The sequence below is a fragment of the Cupressus sempervirens genome, chromosome 5 (assembly GCF_028749045.1).
Source record: "Cupressus sempervirens isolate cs-2001-9-10 chromosome 5, ASM2874904v1, whole genome shotgun sequence".
In the NCBI taxonomy this organism is placed as follows: domain Eukaryota; kingdom Viridiplantae; phylum Streptophyta; class Pinopsida; order Cupressales; family Cupressaceae; genus Cupressus; species Cupressus sempervirens.
The window spans coordinates 594,343,663-594,363,132 of NC_143122.1; the positions used below are offsets into that span (position 1 = coordinate 594,343,663).

General features: G+C 33.0%; 1 long non-coding RNA gene and 1 pseudogene across 1 annotated transcript in view; one reads left to right on the top strand and one right to left on the bottom strand.

Annotated features, from left to right (window-relative positions):
• LOC149557326 (uncharacterized) overlaps positions 1–6,381 on the top strand; it is a 45,872-nt gene extending 39,491 nt beyond the window's left edge. The window contains exon 3 of the long non-coding RNA XR_016352392.1: positions 6,046–6,381. This is a non-coding gene — a long non-coding RNA (uncharacterized LOC149557326). The remainder of the gene's footprint in view (positions 1–6,045) is intronic.
• Positions 6,382–13,631: 7,250 nt separating this feature from the next.
• On the bottom strand, positions 13,632–14,867 carry LOC149557327 (pyruvate decarboxylase 2-like; annotated as a pseudogene).
• Between the last annotated feature and the right edge of the window lie 4,603 nt (positions 14,868–19,470).

Below are 19,470 nucleotides of genomic sequence, written 5' to 3' on the forward strand. Positions count from 1 at the left end.
GTAAAATTCTCAGGCTTTAACAACGAACTTCTTTCACCTGGCCTGACAAAGCACAGATTTGCTTATGGATAGTCACATTATTTGACTAAAGTTGCATGCTTCATTAATGGCCAAGTTGCTTGATTTGAGAGAATAGGTTTTGCTATTTGTTCCATCCTTTGTGGATGTTGGGTGCATGGTCTCGTTCAAAACCCAAAATGATTACTCATATTTTCCTTTTCACCACCTATTCTGCTAATGTATGAGTTTAATGCAGTGTTGTTTTCAATATGAAGGGGAGTAAATGGTGTGCCTCGGGTAAGGTTGGTCTAACAAGAACACTGGGGAAGTAATTAATTTCTTCAAGAGTAATGCTCTAGCAATCAAAATTGGTGTAATCAAACTAGTTGATAAGCATAGATGAAAATGTTCTATTGCGCTTAGCAGATACTCTTCAGTCAAACACGACAAGAGCTGAGAATACTTCCTGAAAAAAAACTTACGACATACAACAAGTAAAATAATCTATTTCTTGACTCAAACGAACCTGTTGCTTGTCAGTGACATGACATTTTTTTTTTTTTTCATTCACCTCCTGTGTGTCTGCTTGCCTGATAAAATCCTTATACTGAGAACGTCCAAAATAAAGATAAAATTTGCTAGTGTGTGTCTACTTGGTAGGATGCTGCTCAACAATACTTATGGCAATGTTTATCATTAATAAATAAACATATAGACACCATTTCATCCAACTCAACATAGACGTATACCTTTCTTCAATCTTGGCAGCTTGGTTTAGATAATCCTCTAGCTTTGAAACATGAAGAATTATCACTGTCAACTAGGTATCTGCGATTATCAATATGAACTATAGGAGAATGTATATCATCATCTATAAGCACCTTTCCTTTTATTTATATATCAATTCACTGTTCTGAATCAAAGTATTTAGATAAATTTACATATTTCTTTATGAACCATTCCCTGTGTATACGCATATGAATGAAGCATCCCTATGAATATCACGAGCATCCTCTTCACTATGAAATTACAAATATTTTAGACAAATATCTGCATCTGACTATTACTACCATTTTGACATCAATGACTTCACTGTTTAGCAGTTTTATTTATTTATTTTTTTAAAACGACACAAAAAAACCATCTCAAAGGTCACATGGGTAGAAGATAGCAAAATCACAAGTCCCAGGATCAGAACCTAGCTCTGATACCATGTTAGTGAAATAGGATCTGTAACTTGTAATAGCACTTGTGGATATTTAATGTGTTTTCCAAGTTACTATTCCAATGAATATATATATATGATATAAAAAGGCATGCCTCTTGAAGAGACATGTCTCTTTAATATATTAACTTACATGAGTTTTAGTTATAACACAATTAATATACTCTCTCTCTCTCTCTCTCTCTCTCTATATATATATATATATATATATATATATCACTCTTAATATAAGTTAATTATTCCATATATAACATTGTCATATATTATATATCTCATATATATAAAATATAATTTATCCAACAAAATTATAACATTAACAAGAATAAACTTTTAGCGTATACCAAATTGCATCAATAAACAATAAACATGAAATAAATATGCAACATGATAAGCATTCACTCAATTTTGACATAAGTATTTAACATGGAAACCCTGTAAAGGAAAAAACCACCTGGGAATTGACAACTTAAATTTTTTCACTCTTCTAAAGTGAGCTCTATTAAAAGCCAACCTTGTTGAAGGTTACATACACATTGTTAATTTGACCTTGTTAGAGGATTTTCACCAAAGATCATCTAGACCTTGTTTACTCCTTGACAATTTCTAAAGAGTGGCCTACTCTAAAGGACTTACAACACATTCAAAAAATTGTTACCATATAGGATTTCAAAAGACTGTTAGGTCCACTTGGTTAAGAGATTTTTTGATACAATGAATATAAGGTAACAATAAATGATTTGTTAGATTTTAGCACTACCTTGCTTGTTCAAATCTCTACTTCACTCAATCACTTTTTTCCTTCAATAGTTTGATCCCTTTCTGGATGATTCTCACACTTCACACATCAACTTAACGCTTGCTTTGCTTAATCTTCACATTGATGTTTTTCTTGGTTCTCCTTCTGACAAGAACTTTCTTCATCAACTCGATCAGCAACAATGAACATCTTATTCATCTATTAAATATAAAACTTTTCCTATTCCTCTAGAATCTTCTATGTTTATCTAGTTAATCACAATCGTCAGATTTTTCATCACATTTAGAGTCATTGAATCTAGACTCTCAGGAACTATACTTCCACCTTGAACTTAAAGCTCCAATTTTAATTGTTAAATCACCTTCATTATATCTTCTATGAATTATTCCAACTGTTGATCTCATAACTAACTTCATCTTTATCCTTGAAACTTCTTGAACAATCTTAATTTTCATCAAATGTTGGGCTTAGATTAAATCTTTTCTAAACTTGTTCTTCACGTTCATGCTTGGTTGACATTATGTATTGCTCGATTAGCACTAGACTTGGTTAACACTATAATTGCTCGGTTAACACTAAACATTCTTCACTTCTTTATTTGGTGCTTAGTGACAACTATAGTAGCTTGGTTAATATTGTGGTTCTTCATTCATCGACCAAACTATGTTGCTTACACATGATCTCAAAACTTAATTAAACCATGTAAAACAATCAAACCAACATTATATTGTCAAAGTCTAACTCATTCAAGTGTCCATTGCATACCATATATTGACCAACACTTACATCATCATTATATTTTCTTCATATCCTCTTCATCAATCAAATGATATGACACTCTACTAAATTAGTATAATGTCTAACCAATTAAGGCTTGACATCATTGACTACATAACAACTGATATGACTCTTTCACATACATTGACAACATTATCATTTGGGGCTAACAATCTCCCCCTTTGGCATTGATGGCAACACATAAACAAATAGGATATTTCATAACAATATGAAATAATCAAATGCTAACACATCTTCAGCTCTCTCACTTTGTTCAAGCTAACAAGTTAAACATTAGGTTCTTCAACTCTACTTCACTTCGACAATTTCTCCCCCATTGGGTGTACTCTTGTTCAACATCATCTCTGCATATTAACTTGTAGGAATCTCCCTTAGGATATCATCTCTATACAGGTTCATTTCGTCTAACTTGCTCATCTCTTTGTATAGATTCCCTCAACCTTTGATAACAATGCCAAAAGTAACTATAAGTTCCAATGAGAAACTTATATAACCTTGTAGTTGTACCTTGTACCTTGCATGTACTAATTACATTTGCTTCATTCATAGTCACTTTCACAACTTCAGGAAACAATCCCTAAAGAGTGAACTTGCATCAACTCCATAAAGAAATTTCTGATCATCCATGAATTGATGCAACATGCATCCTTTCTTAGTGAATCTTGGATAGGGGAAGGATCCTTAACTTACCCCTTAGATACTCAAAAGCATCTTTAGGCAATGATTTTGTGAAAATGTCTACAATTTTCTCCTTAGACTTCACATACTCCAATCTTACTTGCTTCTCTTGTACTTCTCCCTCAAGTAGTAATACTTGATAGATATATGCTTGGTTTTTGCATTCATCACATGATTCTTAGATATGTCAATTACACTTGTGTTGTCACAATAGATAGTAACAGGTTTGGTGACTTCCTCTTGCATTCCTTCCTACAGTTGCTTGATCCAAAGAATATTTGATCAGTTAATAGTAGTATCAACATAGTCAGCTTCAGTTGTAGACTGTGATATACAACTCTATTTCTTGCTTAACCATGTAATCGATCTTTCTCCTAAAAAGAAAGCTCCACCTCTAGTGTGTTTACTGTCATCAACATTTCCAGCCCAATCAACATTAGTATAAACTTCAAGCTCAAAATCATCTTCTTGCTTGTACCACAATCCATAGTCTTTTGTTCCTTTCAAGAATCTGAATATCTTCTTAACTGCAGTCATATGTGTTTCCTTAGGATTAGAGGAAAACCTTGCAACTATACCAACTGCATGTGCAATATCAGGTCTACTGTGTACAACATACTACAACTTCCCAATCATTGATCTATATTGCATCTCATTTACTTCGGCATTATTGTCTCCTTAGATTGCACCCAATGACCATGGGTGAGCCAAATAGTCTTGACTCATCCATACCAAATGTCTTAAATATCTCCTTAATGTACTTATATTGAGTCACATATATATCACTTTTTGGTTTTATGAACTTGCAAACCAATGAAAAACTTAATCTCACCAAACATAGACATCTCAAATTCTTTACTTATGTGATCAACAAATGATTTGCATAAAAATATCATCTACAAATATCTTAGCTGTCAATAAGCTATTTTCAACTTCACTTTTCAAGTATAGGTTATTGTTCTCACTTGTTCTAAAAAATCCAATCTTGATCAAATATGAATTCAATCTTTCATACCATGCTCTTAGTGCTTGCTTCAATCCATATAGTGCTCTATTCAATTTGCATACTAGGTGCTTCTGATTTGGCTCAACATCAATGACAACATAACAACTGATATGACTCTTTCACATATATTAACAACATTATCAGTTGGGGCTAACCAAAAGATGTGAGGCAATGTTGTGTTGAAGCAAGAGAAAATTAGAGGCTCAAATCAAAAGAAATATTTTATAATTTAGAGGAATTCTGACCAGTCTTTTGTGAACAGTGCATTTGTCCTAAAAGATTGCCAACTTGAAGAGCTCAAATTAGTTAGAAGCGAGTTTTTTGTCTTCATTGTTTCATATAGTAGGTAACAATGCAGAATGCAAGCAATTAACAAAGTAGTCTTATTTGACAAAGTTTCAATAATGATCATCAAAGCCCTCTTTCAGCACAAAAATTAGTGTTCTGAGGGACATGTTCCCACAGTTTCCCGAATTCAGCCCAGGTTTTTACCTAGAACCTATAAGTCTTGATTTTTTTGAGAAACATTAAGCCCCTTTTGGCACTGGTATCTTTTGGGAAGTATAAGAAGAGGAAAGGACCTTTAGATTGTAATATTGACCTCTTTGTGAGATGTTAGACCGACCTTATCTTTTTAAACACCTGACTGTTAAGGAAACCGTGTTTGAACATCATAGTTTGAATTGTGGTGGGAGGTGATACGATAGGGATAAGATGACTGAAAGGGCATGGCTTTTTTTTAATACTTTTCCAGTCCCCTCAAACTCAATAGACTCTGCTATTTATATCTATTTTTGTGACACATCTAACAAGTTTGCTTTATGGGTGGCAATATGTAGACCTTATTGGGATTGATAATATTTTTCTCAAAGTACAACTTTTAGAAATTTGCCTCTTACAAAATTGATTTCCCAGAGAACTTTTTTCCTACATTTATAGATTTTATTTTACTTTTTTTGTTTTTGTATTCTTCATGGTGAAATTCAGACTATGCATGCTACATGCTAAATACCGGTATATTAAAGTACAACATCTCTAGTGCCTCATTAAAATTTTTATTTTCTAATCTTCATACATAGGAGTAACTATGATCTCTTCACAAATCAAAACATGGCCATGAATGACTATCTGCATGAAAATTTGAATTCTAAGATTTGGTTTGTCTAAACTTTGATTGCTTCTATTTTCCTTGAATTTTTTATTCCAAGTTGAAATGAAAAAACATAGTTTACCAAGGTATTATGGATGTGCTTATCTAGAAAAGTGATACTTTTATCATTATGTACTACATTCAGTTCTGCATAGAGATAACCGTGGATGGAGATTTTCTTTTACCTCTAAACCATAATAAGAGTTCTTATCAAGGCAGTCATACTATAAATCATTCATTCATCTGAAGGTTGATGTTTTAGTATTCAGATTTGAAATCTTGGACTGTTGATTCCATGGTCTTATTAACATGAACTTGTGGTTCATATTCATAGAATGAAATAATGTTTTCTTATTTAGTGTCTCTCTTTCACAAGAGCATAATAATTCTTGGTATGATGATATCTGATTAGAGAAATGGTTTTCTAACAGGTGCCATCTTCAAAGTCTATGACCATGGGGAACCGCCTAATATTATCTTGTGAAGTATTCTCCTTGCACATGCAATATCTATGATTGTTTGATCTGTCACAACATACAAAAACATAAGCACTCACCGTTTAATGCAACCGATTAAATTTCACTAGTGTTTAAATATGCAAAAGAGTTTACAAGGATTTGGTGTTGTTCAAGCTTCCTATCTTGTGTGGATTCTGGGGCTTCAAATTTGACATTTTACAGCACTTTCATCAAGTGCAGCATGCTCTTATGTAAATATGTAATTACTTAATATTTAAGTTGTGTTGTGGTAAGTTAAAATGGGTAGAATGAATGTGTTTGCACTTTGGTTTTGTTGACACAAAGTAACTTTTTTTTCATAAGTACATAGATGATGTATATGTTTAAAATAAGGGTGGTTTTGTAGAAGCAAAGATAAAAATAGTGAGAGAAGTATGCATGTAGTCCATTGACCATTCGACATGAATTAAAGCTAGAACTTAAGGAAACTTAGATTGTAGCTGGATTAAAAAGGGTAGTTTTTGTAGAGGCAAAGATAAAATTAGTCAGAAAAAGAACTACATATGTAGTCCATTAGGTGTGAATTAGTTGGAAAGTTTAATTGTAACTACTAATTTACAACACAAAAAGCTTGGCCATGTACTTTTGTTAATGGTGGGTCAATGCCCTACGGGCAGTGAGTATACAATCTTAAAAGTTTTTGCCTAATCCAACTATCTATTATCTCAAATAATCCAATAGGTGTTTTCATGTCTGTTAGCCTTTTTGGCCTAATCCAACTATCTATTACCTGAAGTACTCTCTAATATGCCAATAGGTGTTTTCACGTCTTTTAGCTCAAATCATTGTCGTTAATGAAAAAAAGCTATTACAGTTGATTTTGAAGACTTTTGCAGTATGCTATATAATGATGGAAACAATCAAGAAAAATCCTGGAAAAAACTGAGGTATTGGCTTTTGATTGTATAAACTATGTTGGAATAGCGAATTAAAAACCAAAATTTGGATACGTTCTTCCAAACCAATTGCGACCAACTAATTCCCGTCTATTGAGAAGTTTCTAAAAATAAACTTATTCAAGGAAACTGCAATAAATTTTAGAAACCTCGTAGATGTAAATTTGGTATCCATTTCAGTACCCTTTGGAGGCTGTATAAAGTCTAGGCTCACAAATCCTGTCAGTTTGAAGAATCTCCGCTATATTGGAAAAAGGCCAGGTCCAGGTTGCATTTTATTGTTAGCATTTTGTATGGCGACTCTCTTCCAGCGAATATGATGTTGGTCAATGCTTGAAGAACTTTTAATGTCCATGAACATTAAATGAATTGGGCATGCAGTTACAGTAATGTGCTAAAGTATGGATGGTGTTGTGATTGTGCATGTGGGAAGGTATACAATATTGAATACTCTTCAAAGTGGGGATTTAGTGGGGAGCGGGGAAAATCTCCATCACGATTGCTGTAATACAGCCTATTTCCCACATCGCTGTAAGTGTACTAGCCGTGATTGATTAAAACCATAACTTCCATTAACAATGAATTGGTACCCCATCACGCATGATAATAATATTGCTGTTATTAAATGAATAATATCGCGTTGAGGTTTGGTCAATGTGTTAGTTGACATGGACTTAAAAAGTCTCATTCTACTATACTCAAATATCATTTGCATGTAATCACTAAACTAAGACTCAGTGGAAATGAAAGAGTGAAGTGTCACTGCATGATGGACAATAAACCTGGTTAATAATGAGAAAAACCAAACAATCTGAGTGTTAGGTTCGAATTACAAGGTTCTCATAATTTTGGTTGATGAATGATTACTGGTCTCACAAAGCAAGTAAAGTGAAGTTAAAAGCTTTTTGCCAATCAAACTTACAATGAAAATAATTGTATTAATGAAATCAGTAGAAGGAAAACCACAATCTTAAGGAGATAGCAAACTAGCCATCTAGTAATTATTTTTCTGTCTCTAGATTTGAGATGTTGTCTAGGATGTTCTAGAATACAATTTACATTTGATATGAATGACATTAAATGTGTTAGTCTAGGAATGTTATTAAATTATGACATTAAATGTTTTAGTCTAGGAATGTTTTACACAACCTAGGTTCATAAATTGTATAAATGAAACAAATTCTAGAAACAGACTACAATATTCTTTCCATATTACGAGATATAACAGCAGCTCTTTTTCCCATTCAAAGCCATTTGGCTCTCCAAAAATTGATGGCTTATGAAGGTCAAAGATGCTTAGTTCTCTTTATACATAGATGGAAGATGCTTTAATTCTATTATTCATAAGAAGTTTTGCCTTCGTTAACAACATTTTAATAGTTTTGTAGAGGGACCCCATCTAGACAATTACTTAAAATAGTTCTCTTAACATCAGTAGGAAAAAGCCTTGTGGCTTGTTATCAAGCTTATGAAGTAGTCCAATAAGGTGTTGTAGATCTAACAATTTGCATGTTAATACATCTATCACATACTTGTATGACTTAAAGAGGATGAGTAGTATTTCCCTAGAGTATTATGTTCCTTATTTTGTTGGATCCTTGCCAATTTAATCTTATTTGTTGTCTGTTTTTTGATCTTATGCTTTTTAATTGCCTTTTTCTTCTTTAAGTTTACTTTGTGTATTTCTTGCATGTATCTTTGCACTACCTTTTTCTTCTTTGTTACACTTTTTTGCACCCCTATACAACATTCTTACCCTTTTGTCGACATAAATATATTAATTATTTTAAATACAATACTATCAAACATTAAACAATTGAACTACAATAACAAAAAGATTAGTATGTAAGGAAAAGTATAACATCTCAAAGATCTTAGAGTAGATATACAAGATAGATATATAGTGGATGCCAATTTGGATGAGAAACTCAATTTATAATAATTTAACCATTGTCAAGACTTGTAGTCAATCATATCACCAAGACTTATCAATTTTGTAATTTTGATCAATATAACTCTAGTCAAGTGCATATGCTTAACTTTGTCTACTAAATTTTATCTAATACATAATAATTTGAATGTTGAGCTTTTGGATTGTGCATTCTTATGCATTGTCTGCATAATATACAACATACATAGATAACACAATTGTTTGCATGCAAAATGTATGAATGCAAAAAGCTTGCTAATATATTTCCATAGATTTTATGCTTTTTTTTTGTTCTATATAACAAGCATGGTGGATCATTGTTATTCAACAATTGTAGTAGTGAAGAAATCTCTTAACAGAGTTGGCTTAACAATCATTTTGTAAATCCTCTAACAAGGTGACATTTTTAGATTGAAGTGTTTTAAGACCTCTAACAAGGCCACTCCTCACAGGGTGATTCAAATCTTTTAACATAATCTCACCTAATTGTGTGTTTTGTAACTTTTAACAGGATTGGCTCCTAATAGGGCTCACTTTAAAAGAATGAAAAATTGTAATTAGTTGCATTGGTGGTTTTTCCAAATTGGGTTTCCACATTAAATCTTGGTGTCTCATGTATTCATGTTATTTGCTTACTACTTTATCTTTCTACAACTAAGTTACTAAAGGTTAATACAAATTATCTCAAGATTGCTTTGTTCACTAAGTTATAGTGAATATCTAGTTCTAACTGAGTTACAAGGATTTGAGTTAATAAGAAGTTTGTATTGACATCTAAGGGATTTATAATTGTTTTAGTGGTAACTGATTTGCCCTTCCCCTCTTAGTTACTCTTATATTTCCAACAAACATTTGAACCTATATCTGAGCTTTGTAAGGTTTTATGATGTATTATGCATTTGGTTATTAATCATTAAGGGTGAGTTTGATATTGTATAACAAATTTCCTTTATTGGAGATTGTGAACTCAAAGCCAACTTGCGTACTTTGATGGCTATATATGTAATTTCATTAAGTCTTGTAAGGTAGTATCAATTTTGTAGTATGCTTAGTTGAAAAAGAAGATAGCTCAAGAGTTGCGAGTTTGGTTTGTAATTTGGAATATTTTGACCATAGTTGGGAAGGCCTTATAACTTGACATGTATTTGGTTCATTGGATGTAATTCAAGATTTGTTGTTAATAAAGAGAGTTTGTTTCAATTGTATCTTGGTTACTTTTGTTGTGGTTGTTATTTTATGGGGGCTTAGTTTTCTCCTTTAGGGATGCACATGCCTTGTACTACATAAGAATGTGAGTGTTTCCAAGACTTTTGGTTTGAAGAAGGTAGAACTTTTGGTTAAGGTTTATATTGATGAAAGGCAGTTTGAATTGAAGAAGCTACATGATCTTGTGATTTAGAACCAAGCTAAAGGAAATAAATCTTCTAATTAGATGATGGCATGCAACATGTATGATTCATTTGATCTTGAATGTAGCAGTAATAATAGATTTGAGATATTTGATGGAAGAGTTTGTTTCAACAATAAGCTTGGGAAGTCTTCTACATTGATTGATGAAGAGGATTTATGGGTTAATAATAAGCATGGGATTTATGTTCTATGAGAGAGATTTATTCATGTGTAACATGAGAGCAAGAGAAGCCCTACTATTAGCTCTTCCAGAAAATGAATACAATTAGCTAAAGTCACTTGAAACATCTTATGAAATTTGGAAAGCATTAGAATCTACTTTTGAAGGTGATACAATGCAAAGAGAATGAGATTGCAGAATTGGATGTGCATTTCAAGATGCTAAGATGATGGAAGAGGATAATGTAAGTAGTTATATTGTTAGAATATTAGAAATCGTTGCATGAATTCAGTCTCATGGTGGAGCCGAGGAAGAAGATGAAGTAAAATGGAAGATCTTGAAAAGTTTGATACCACCATTCAAGCAAGTAGCTTGGATGATTCAGCCGGTAATGCCTTGCACTAAATATTTCACAAAGGAAATGTTGCTTGGAAGATTAGAATCTACAAAAGTAGATCTAAGATAGTCTGGAGGTCTAGCTAGAGTTGAAACAACTTTTAGTGCCCTGAACATTTGACCTAATATGACAAGGAGTGCAAGCACATATGGAGATTTTGCTGGTAGCAACAGATTTGATGAAGACAAGAAGATTGAGGAAGGAATAACCCTTCTTGTGAGAAGAGAAAATGATGGTAAGAAAATCTTTAAATGTTGGACTCATGATGAATTTGGTCATTATGAATCTAAATTTCCTAAAAGAGAGAAAAAGTACAAGGGAAAGATTAAGCCTAGAAGAGATAGAGATAGAAATTGTTTGTATGCAAATGAAGATGAAGAATTTGATGAGAAAGGTCAAAGTGAAAGTGATGATGAATTATGATTTGTGGCTATCAAGAAAGATGATCTTTATAGAGAAATTAGAGAAGAAAAGAGCTCTAATTTCCCAAGTGGAAAAGAAATTTGATTGGATAGTTGACAGTGGTTGTTCACATCACATGACTTGTGATATGAATAAGTTTGTTAAGTTCAAGAATCATGATGGAGGTATTGTTAGAGTTGGTAACAATGCAAGCTATAATTAAACAAGAATTGGATCCATTACAATTTATGGTAAAACTAACACTGGTGATGTTTATTTTGTTGATGGATTGAAGCATAACTTGTTCAATGTTGGACAATTGGTGGACAAGTGTTATTAGTTGCAAATCACTGAGAATACCTACATTATCAAAGACAAATATGATAAGCTGATTGTAATAGACCTAAGATCTAGAGGTAATGTATTTCAGTTGAATCCTACTGAAATGACATGTTTAGTAGCTAAAGTGAGCAACAATTGGTTGTGGCATAGAAGATTCTGTCACATAAACTTTGATAATATTGTGAAGGTTAGTAGCACATTTGCAGTTAGAGACTTGCCTAATATTATAAAGCCTACTAATATTGTGTGTAAAGAATGTATTTTGGCTAAATAGAAGAAAGTATCACTTCCTAGCAAGAAGTTCACCACCACAGAGAAGCTGGAGATCGTTCACACAGATGTGAGTGGTCCTTTTAGAACAAGAGGATTCTATGGTGAAAGGTACTTTATGATTTTTGTTGATGATTTCACTAGAATGATATGAGAAATATTTCTTAAAGAGAAATCTAAAGCTTTTGAGAAGTTCAAGATATTTAAGAATAGAGTTGAGAATAAATTTGGTGTTAAGATAAAGTGTGAGAGATCTGATAGAGGAGGATAATTCACCTCTAGAGAGGTTTACATATTTTGTGAAGAGAATGGAATCAAAAGATAGCTATCTTCACCTAGAACACCTGAGCAAAATGGGATTTCTCAAAGAAGGAATAATTTAGTAGCAAAAGCAACAAGAGCAATGTTGTTTGAGAATGAATTTTCGAAGACATTTTGGAGAGAAGTAGTAAATACAATAGTGTACACTCTGAACAAAGTACAAAGAAAAAAAGGTATGAACAAGACACCTTATGAACTATAGTCTAGTCATTCACCATCAGTTAAGTATTTCAGAATATTTGGGAGAAGATGTTATCTTAAGAGAGATGATGACATTGCACTAGTAAATTTATGCTTCAATTTTGATGCAAAAAGGTCAAAATTTCGACAAGAGTAGGTCGATAAGGCGATCAAACTTGCCGTTGATCTTTTTTGGTCGGTTTTTCGCCACATACATTCCGCGTCAAAATTTTGATTACATAAAGGTCAACTTATTGACATGAATTTTGTCACTTTCCCTGGTCCAAGCTGAAGTGATATTACCTCATTTGCCAAAGGTGCTCGTCGAAATTTTGACATAAACCTTCATAGTGGTGCGTCGAAATTGCAATGAATCCAATTCACATTTCTCCTTCGATGGCATACACGCGATGCCAAAGTGGACCAGTTTTGCATCAAAATTTTGACCAAAATATTGCATTTTTACTGAAATTGCAACGAAAGCGTTTTACATTTTTTCGCCGGTGCCATACTAGTGACGCCAAAGCGAACCAATTTTGCATCAAAATTTTGACCAAAATATTGCATTTGTGTCGAAATTGAGACGAAGATATGTAGAAATTTTGACAAGCTATCCCATTTATTGTAAAAGCTTTTCTCTCATGTATCATTTAGGGATTGCAAATGGATTTAGAAATTATTCTAAAATATTGTGTTTGTAGAAAAACACAAGAAAAGATGTGCAGTCAATAGACACTTGATAAAACTGATTTAAGTGCAAGTACTATGCAACCATTGAGAAATCCAAGTATGCTTAAGGGTTGAGGGTAGTAGGGAGGAATTATGTACGTAGTTAATAGTAGTGCAACATAGACTGGTTATGAGGGGCACTATGTTATACAAAGTTCTACGTTACGGGAACTTTGTGGAATAAGCAATGACAAACAATTAGGGCATCATTTAGGTATTCTAGGTGGTACTACAAAATTGCTAAAATTGTTGCCACGTGGTCTGGAGAGAGAAAGAAATTCCACATCCTTCAATCTAACCTTAGTTCTCTTTTGAAACTCTGAGTGGATTTGTGTGTTAAAGCTTTGCTAGCATTGATTGTAATAGCAAGAATGGATATTCAAAGACTATTGCAATGAAGGAAGTATGCTAGTAGAGATACAAATGGTTTTGGGGAATATCAATGAAGATGGAATACAAGCCTTACGATCCTCTCAAGGTGATGGGATTGGGCCTTAAACTCATCCTGTACAATGCTTGAGCATATCCCAGTGTAGCTCCAACAGACCAACCGATTGATCCATACTACATCTGAAACTCATACCTACAAAATCAACATTAGAATGAATCATTCAACATTGAAACAAGCCTTAAGAAAAATAATGTCACAAATTATTGATTCTTCAAACTAAACCTGATAACCAATTCCAAATAGGGGCATAAATAATTGCAATAAATTGTAGGAACTATTTTAGCGCAAATTTGTGACTTACAGGTAACAAGCTAGTCAGTTAGACAAATCATGTATTATAATTTTATGAACTTTGTTGTTCAATAGTTTCTTGGTTAGATCGACATTTTAAATCATACACTATGATCCATCATCAAAATAAATGAGTCAGAAATTTAATTATATAAACTTTTGCAAGAGATTTTGCATTACCTGCATTTCTTTGGGAGGTTAAGCTTTCTGAAGTTGAACCAAGAGTCACCAGTTTCTGCAATGACAATTGTCTCATTTGATAGCATGGCCTACAAATAAGAAGTGTTTACTCATTAATCTATAGGAACAACAACAAAAGCAAGGATTGAAGTAACGACTGAACCATAAGTCATTTTATGATATGTAGTGATTCTCAATAATTTTACCTGGATGTGTTTGAATAACAATTTGACTCTAAGAGCCTTGTTTGGAGCACCTTTCAAGGGAACACCGTGAGGCACAAATATATGCTAATAATTATCGAAGGCCATTGTATTGTGCTTCAACTTCTTTGCGATGGCTTCTAAGAAGTCTTTCATTAATATACACCCAAAAGTAGGTCCATTTGTGATAGTTACCAGATTAGGCTGCACAATTATAGCTTTCTCCTTCTTCAAGAGTAATGAATATCCCATTGAGCTATAATCATTAAAAATGGTCCCTGCAAATAAGTAAGCATCTATAGACTCAACTATTTTAGCACAAAATGCAGTATCGACTACACCCCAGTAAGTTCTTATGAAATGTGGAAGAGTCTCTGAAACTTTACCCTTAGTCGATGGCATTGCAGCCACAACATAACCTGAAGCATTTTTCAATTCCATAAATGCATCTTTTTCCTTAACCCTCAGCTTTGGACCCCTAACCAACACTTGCTTAACTGTTGCATTTAGGAACTCTATAGTTGTTTCCACAGCTACTTCCAAACTTCTTGGATTGCTTAGCCTATAGTTCATGCTAGCCAAAAAAACTATTAAAAAAACAAGTTACAAGTGGCTTCAAATGCAATGAGCAATGCAAGAGTTTCATGACATACAAGCCTTGCTTTCAATTTAATTAATGGATTTTGTGACCCACCAAGACCTTGCAAACATTGGAAAACTATAAGAACATGTCATGGTGAAACAAAACAAAAAGCACACTTCTAAATTCATTTTGCAAAGGGTACACACACATTAAGAAACAATGAAAAGGGAATAAAGTTTACACATCAACCCAATATCTTGAATGATAATTTAAACCTTACTATTGTCAAACAAAGTATTGGAAATAGTGTGTGTGGTGAACGTTGCATGCTAAAAGATATATGCTTTGTATATACCTTAGGATATGATACAAGCTATTTCACAAGCAACACTAATCATTCCAATTTTTTTCTCATTTACTAGAGTGATAATAAACTATATGCAAAGTAGAAGTAGTGCAACATAATAGATGATTAGTATCTAGAATTTTTAATACCAAAAATTATAAAGGATGTAATACTCATAAGTGTCGCTGCCTAAGAGAATGTAACCCAAGTTTATCATGATCTTTGCAACATTCATTGCATTGGGAATATCCTACTTATTTGCAAACACCAGTAACATTGCATCTCGTAGTTCATGTTGCAAGAACAAGAAACTTAAATGATAAAAAATAATTCTATGGATAACATGAAAATAATTGTTAAAAGAATGAGGCCAATTTTACACGTAATAACCAAAGTTGCCACCCATGAGAAAGACATGAAATCTTCTTGATCCATTTTCCAATTGTGTTTATACAATCCTAAAAATTCACTTTGATAGTTCTGACTAATTATTGTTGGAAGGACTTTATTTGCTTCATCAAACGAGTGTATATTGTAGTCTTGGCTTCTTGTATTTTTCAAGATAGTATCATTACTCATCTAGTATTGTTCAATCTGAAAGGATGATATTGATATGTTGTTTTTCTATAACAGCCAAAACAAGGGGTTGTTAACCTTTACAAAAACAAGGGATGAAAGCATAAACACAGGGCATCAACAACACAAAAAAAAAAAAACCTTTTCCTATGCACTTGGACAAAAGTCTAAGCAACGCTATTGTTAGGATTGCAACAAAGGAAACCTCACTACAACCTGTCAACAAGGCCCAAGAGTGATTATTTAAGAGTCAGCATTATCAGTAGAATTTTGTTCAAAATAGAAGTGGGAGCAGTAACTTCAACAACATAGGCCACAAGGCTAGCGGGCATTGCACCTGAAATACGATCTAACATCCAAAATTGTGACAAGAATGGAAGCGATAGAAGTCTAGCTCAGACCAACAGCATAAGAAGCATCAATATAATCAAAAAAAGTTTCTTCTTCATTAGAAAACAAGTCCTCAAAAGGAAAATCTAAAACAGAATCAGAAGCTCTAATTACAAATGGTCATTTTCCACGGCCCTCCATCAAGTGACAACACCTATCCAACACAAAATGGCAATCATTAGGCATGTATCCTATAGAGATGCAATCTCTACAACAAAATGGAAAACCCTCATATTCAATGCTTCACCTATGGCCTCTCATCAACCATGATTGAAGTGGAGAGATCTCTATTTCAACTAGAATACAAACATAGAATAGCCCAAAATTGTACTAGATCCATCCAATTTTAGGAACTAGCAAAGGGAATTTCCAATGGCCTTGGGCAAAACAACTCAAAAAAGTGAAATGAAGACGAGGAAGGAAAACCCAAACATAACTCACATAGGTATAGCTTAATGTCACCAAACATTAGGGACTTCAAAGAATTAGTCACCCAACAGTGTAAATCTTAGAGGCACTAGAGACTCTAAGAATTTATAGACCATACTTCTGCACTAATAAAAGTTCATGTTATCACCACAAAATATGACAAAATTTGCATAAGACTTGACAGCCCAAGCATAGCTCCTTCAACCAAAATTTGACAGACAATTATCTAGAGCATTCAGCAGGTCTAGAACCACCAACAAGAGCAAATATCCTAGCACCTAGAAGCCTAGCTTAGCGCTACACTAGGAGAGTCAAACCCCAACAAAAACCATCCAATGGATCTCTTTTGATGGGGTGTATTATGAATATAGTAAGTTCCCCTCTTTCTCCAGAGTGGAAAACATCATGAATTTTGAGTTCAGATCTACGTTATGTAATACTGCTTTACTCATGTTTAGAGACCCTTACAGTATATTCAAAGATAATTATTATATCTACTCTATAATAAATGGTAGTGTAATAGCATACTAGCATCAGAGTTCATAACCCACATCAAAAGTGGTTAGTTACACAAGAAGAAGCATTGAACATGGGACATGAGAAACAAATTCAAATTGATTTGTCCTCTATTATTAGAGGATCATAGTAAGGCACAACACAAAGTCTCAAATATAAATAATAGTCAACTATCATTTTACTTAGATCCCTATGAAAATGTAGCATTGAAATACAATATACATTGGAGTTAGGAATTTGGTTGACAACCAAAATCAATTGAATTGAAACAAGAAACTTCACCAAAGAATCAACTAAATATGTAATTTTAAGCATATTTTGCTACTCAAAATGTTATGACTTCTTCCTTCTTGACCTTAAACTTGTGACATTTTCTAGTTTTACAAGGGGAAACATGATCTCTCCAACTGTTAGTTCTAAATGGCTTCCACCTTAGGTGCATAGATTCTTTGAACTAGATAGATAAAATACACAACCATGCTGAAGACCATGGAAATAGAGGATAACATGGAAAATACCAAACAACAAGTTGGATGATGATGAAGACTATAGTGAAGGTAGAAGATCCCAAACATCATCAATTAACACCAAACTACCAAATGGAGTATACAAACTTGAAAAGATAAGACACACCTTACAGCTAAATGAAACTCTAGAAGCTACCATCAAATGGAATGACATTGAATCATCGCCAATAAATGAATACAACATAGAGAAGCTACTAGATATGGTATTTCTATTCATTTTTCAAATGAAAGAGTGTAGTAGGTATGCAACCACGACTAAGGAAAGTGCAATTTCACACCATTTGCCATGTTGATGTTGAGATACAGACCTGTGCAATTAAATCTCCCAAGGAATAGACAACACCACGTATCACCATCTTTGCCAAAACAAGATTTGTCATAAAGCGATGTTAGAATAGTTACTAAAATGGTCATAAATTATGTTGTTATAGTAAAAGAATACTTTAACTTAAGAAAAAAAACTATACAATATTAAAACATGATATTGTGCTTTAAAAACTAAAAAGGTACCTGTAACAAAGAACTTCATTTCGACTTGCTAATTGGTTGTCACTATTAACTATAAGCTTATCTTTAAAGTTTGAGCTTCACTTGGTTTTGAGAATAGTTAAATATTCTCTACTTAACATGGCCAACCATGTGAAGGTGGAAGCTCATTTGGCCCCTCCCCCCCCCAAACATCACTGTAAATTCCCTATTAACATTTAATAACATTCAATTCATCCATTTTTGAAATATAACATTCAATCATTATAATCACATGATAACATTCATTAACACGTAAAATTCATAAACACACAACATTCATGAATAATTCAAAAGTAAGTCATTCATGAATAATTCATTAACACAATATTCATTAACACCCAATATTAATGAATAATATTCATTAACACAATATTCATTAACAATATTCAAGAGTAAGTCATTCATGAATAATCATATCTTTTTTGCTTTCTTGCCGTATCTTTTTTTCATAAAATTTCTAAGAGGAATATCAATGTCCTCGTCATCCCCATTAACATTTAATAACATTCAATTCATCCATTTTTGAAATATAGCATTCAATCATTATAATCACATGATAACATTCATTAACACATAAAATTCATAAACACACAACATTCGTGAATAATTCATTAACACACAACATTCAAGATTAAGTCATTCCTAAATAATTCATTAACACCCAACATTAATGAATAATATTCATTAACACAATATTCATTAAAAGAGTAAGTCATTCATGAATAATCATTTCTTTTTTGCTCTCTTGCCATTTCTTTTTTCCATAAAATTTCTAAGAGGAATATCAATGTCCTCGTCATCCCTCTCCTGTACTGGTTCTAACACATGTCTCCTCCTCATCCGTTTAGGAACAACATGAGGCCGTTGCACCAAAGGGGGGTCCGTTGCAATAACAAGTACTCCATGAGTTAAATTTGCACCATTTTATATTAGTGAATTACGATTTTTTGTTTAAGTAAAAGAACTATAAATCAATAAATTAATTTAAAAGAACAAAACATAGATTTTCTTTACCTGAATGTGTGACATGATCTACCTGCTGATCAGTTTGAACATCCTCCGGCACTCGGTCAGCACGACATGATTCTATATCCTCAACAAAAAAAGGTTACACCAAGTTCAATTAAAGATGTTAAATTGTATTAATAATTATATAATTAGTTTTAAATAACAAATGAGCACCTCCATCGATAGTACAATGCACATCAAGGGCTTCATGATGCTGCGTATGATTTGTGTCACAATTAACAAGCTGCATTGCAATGTCATGCACATTATTAT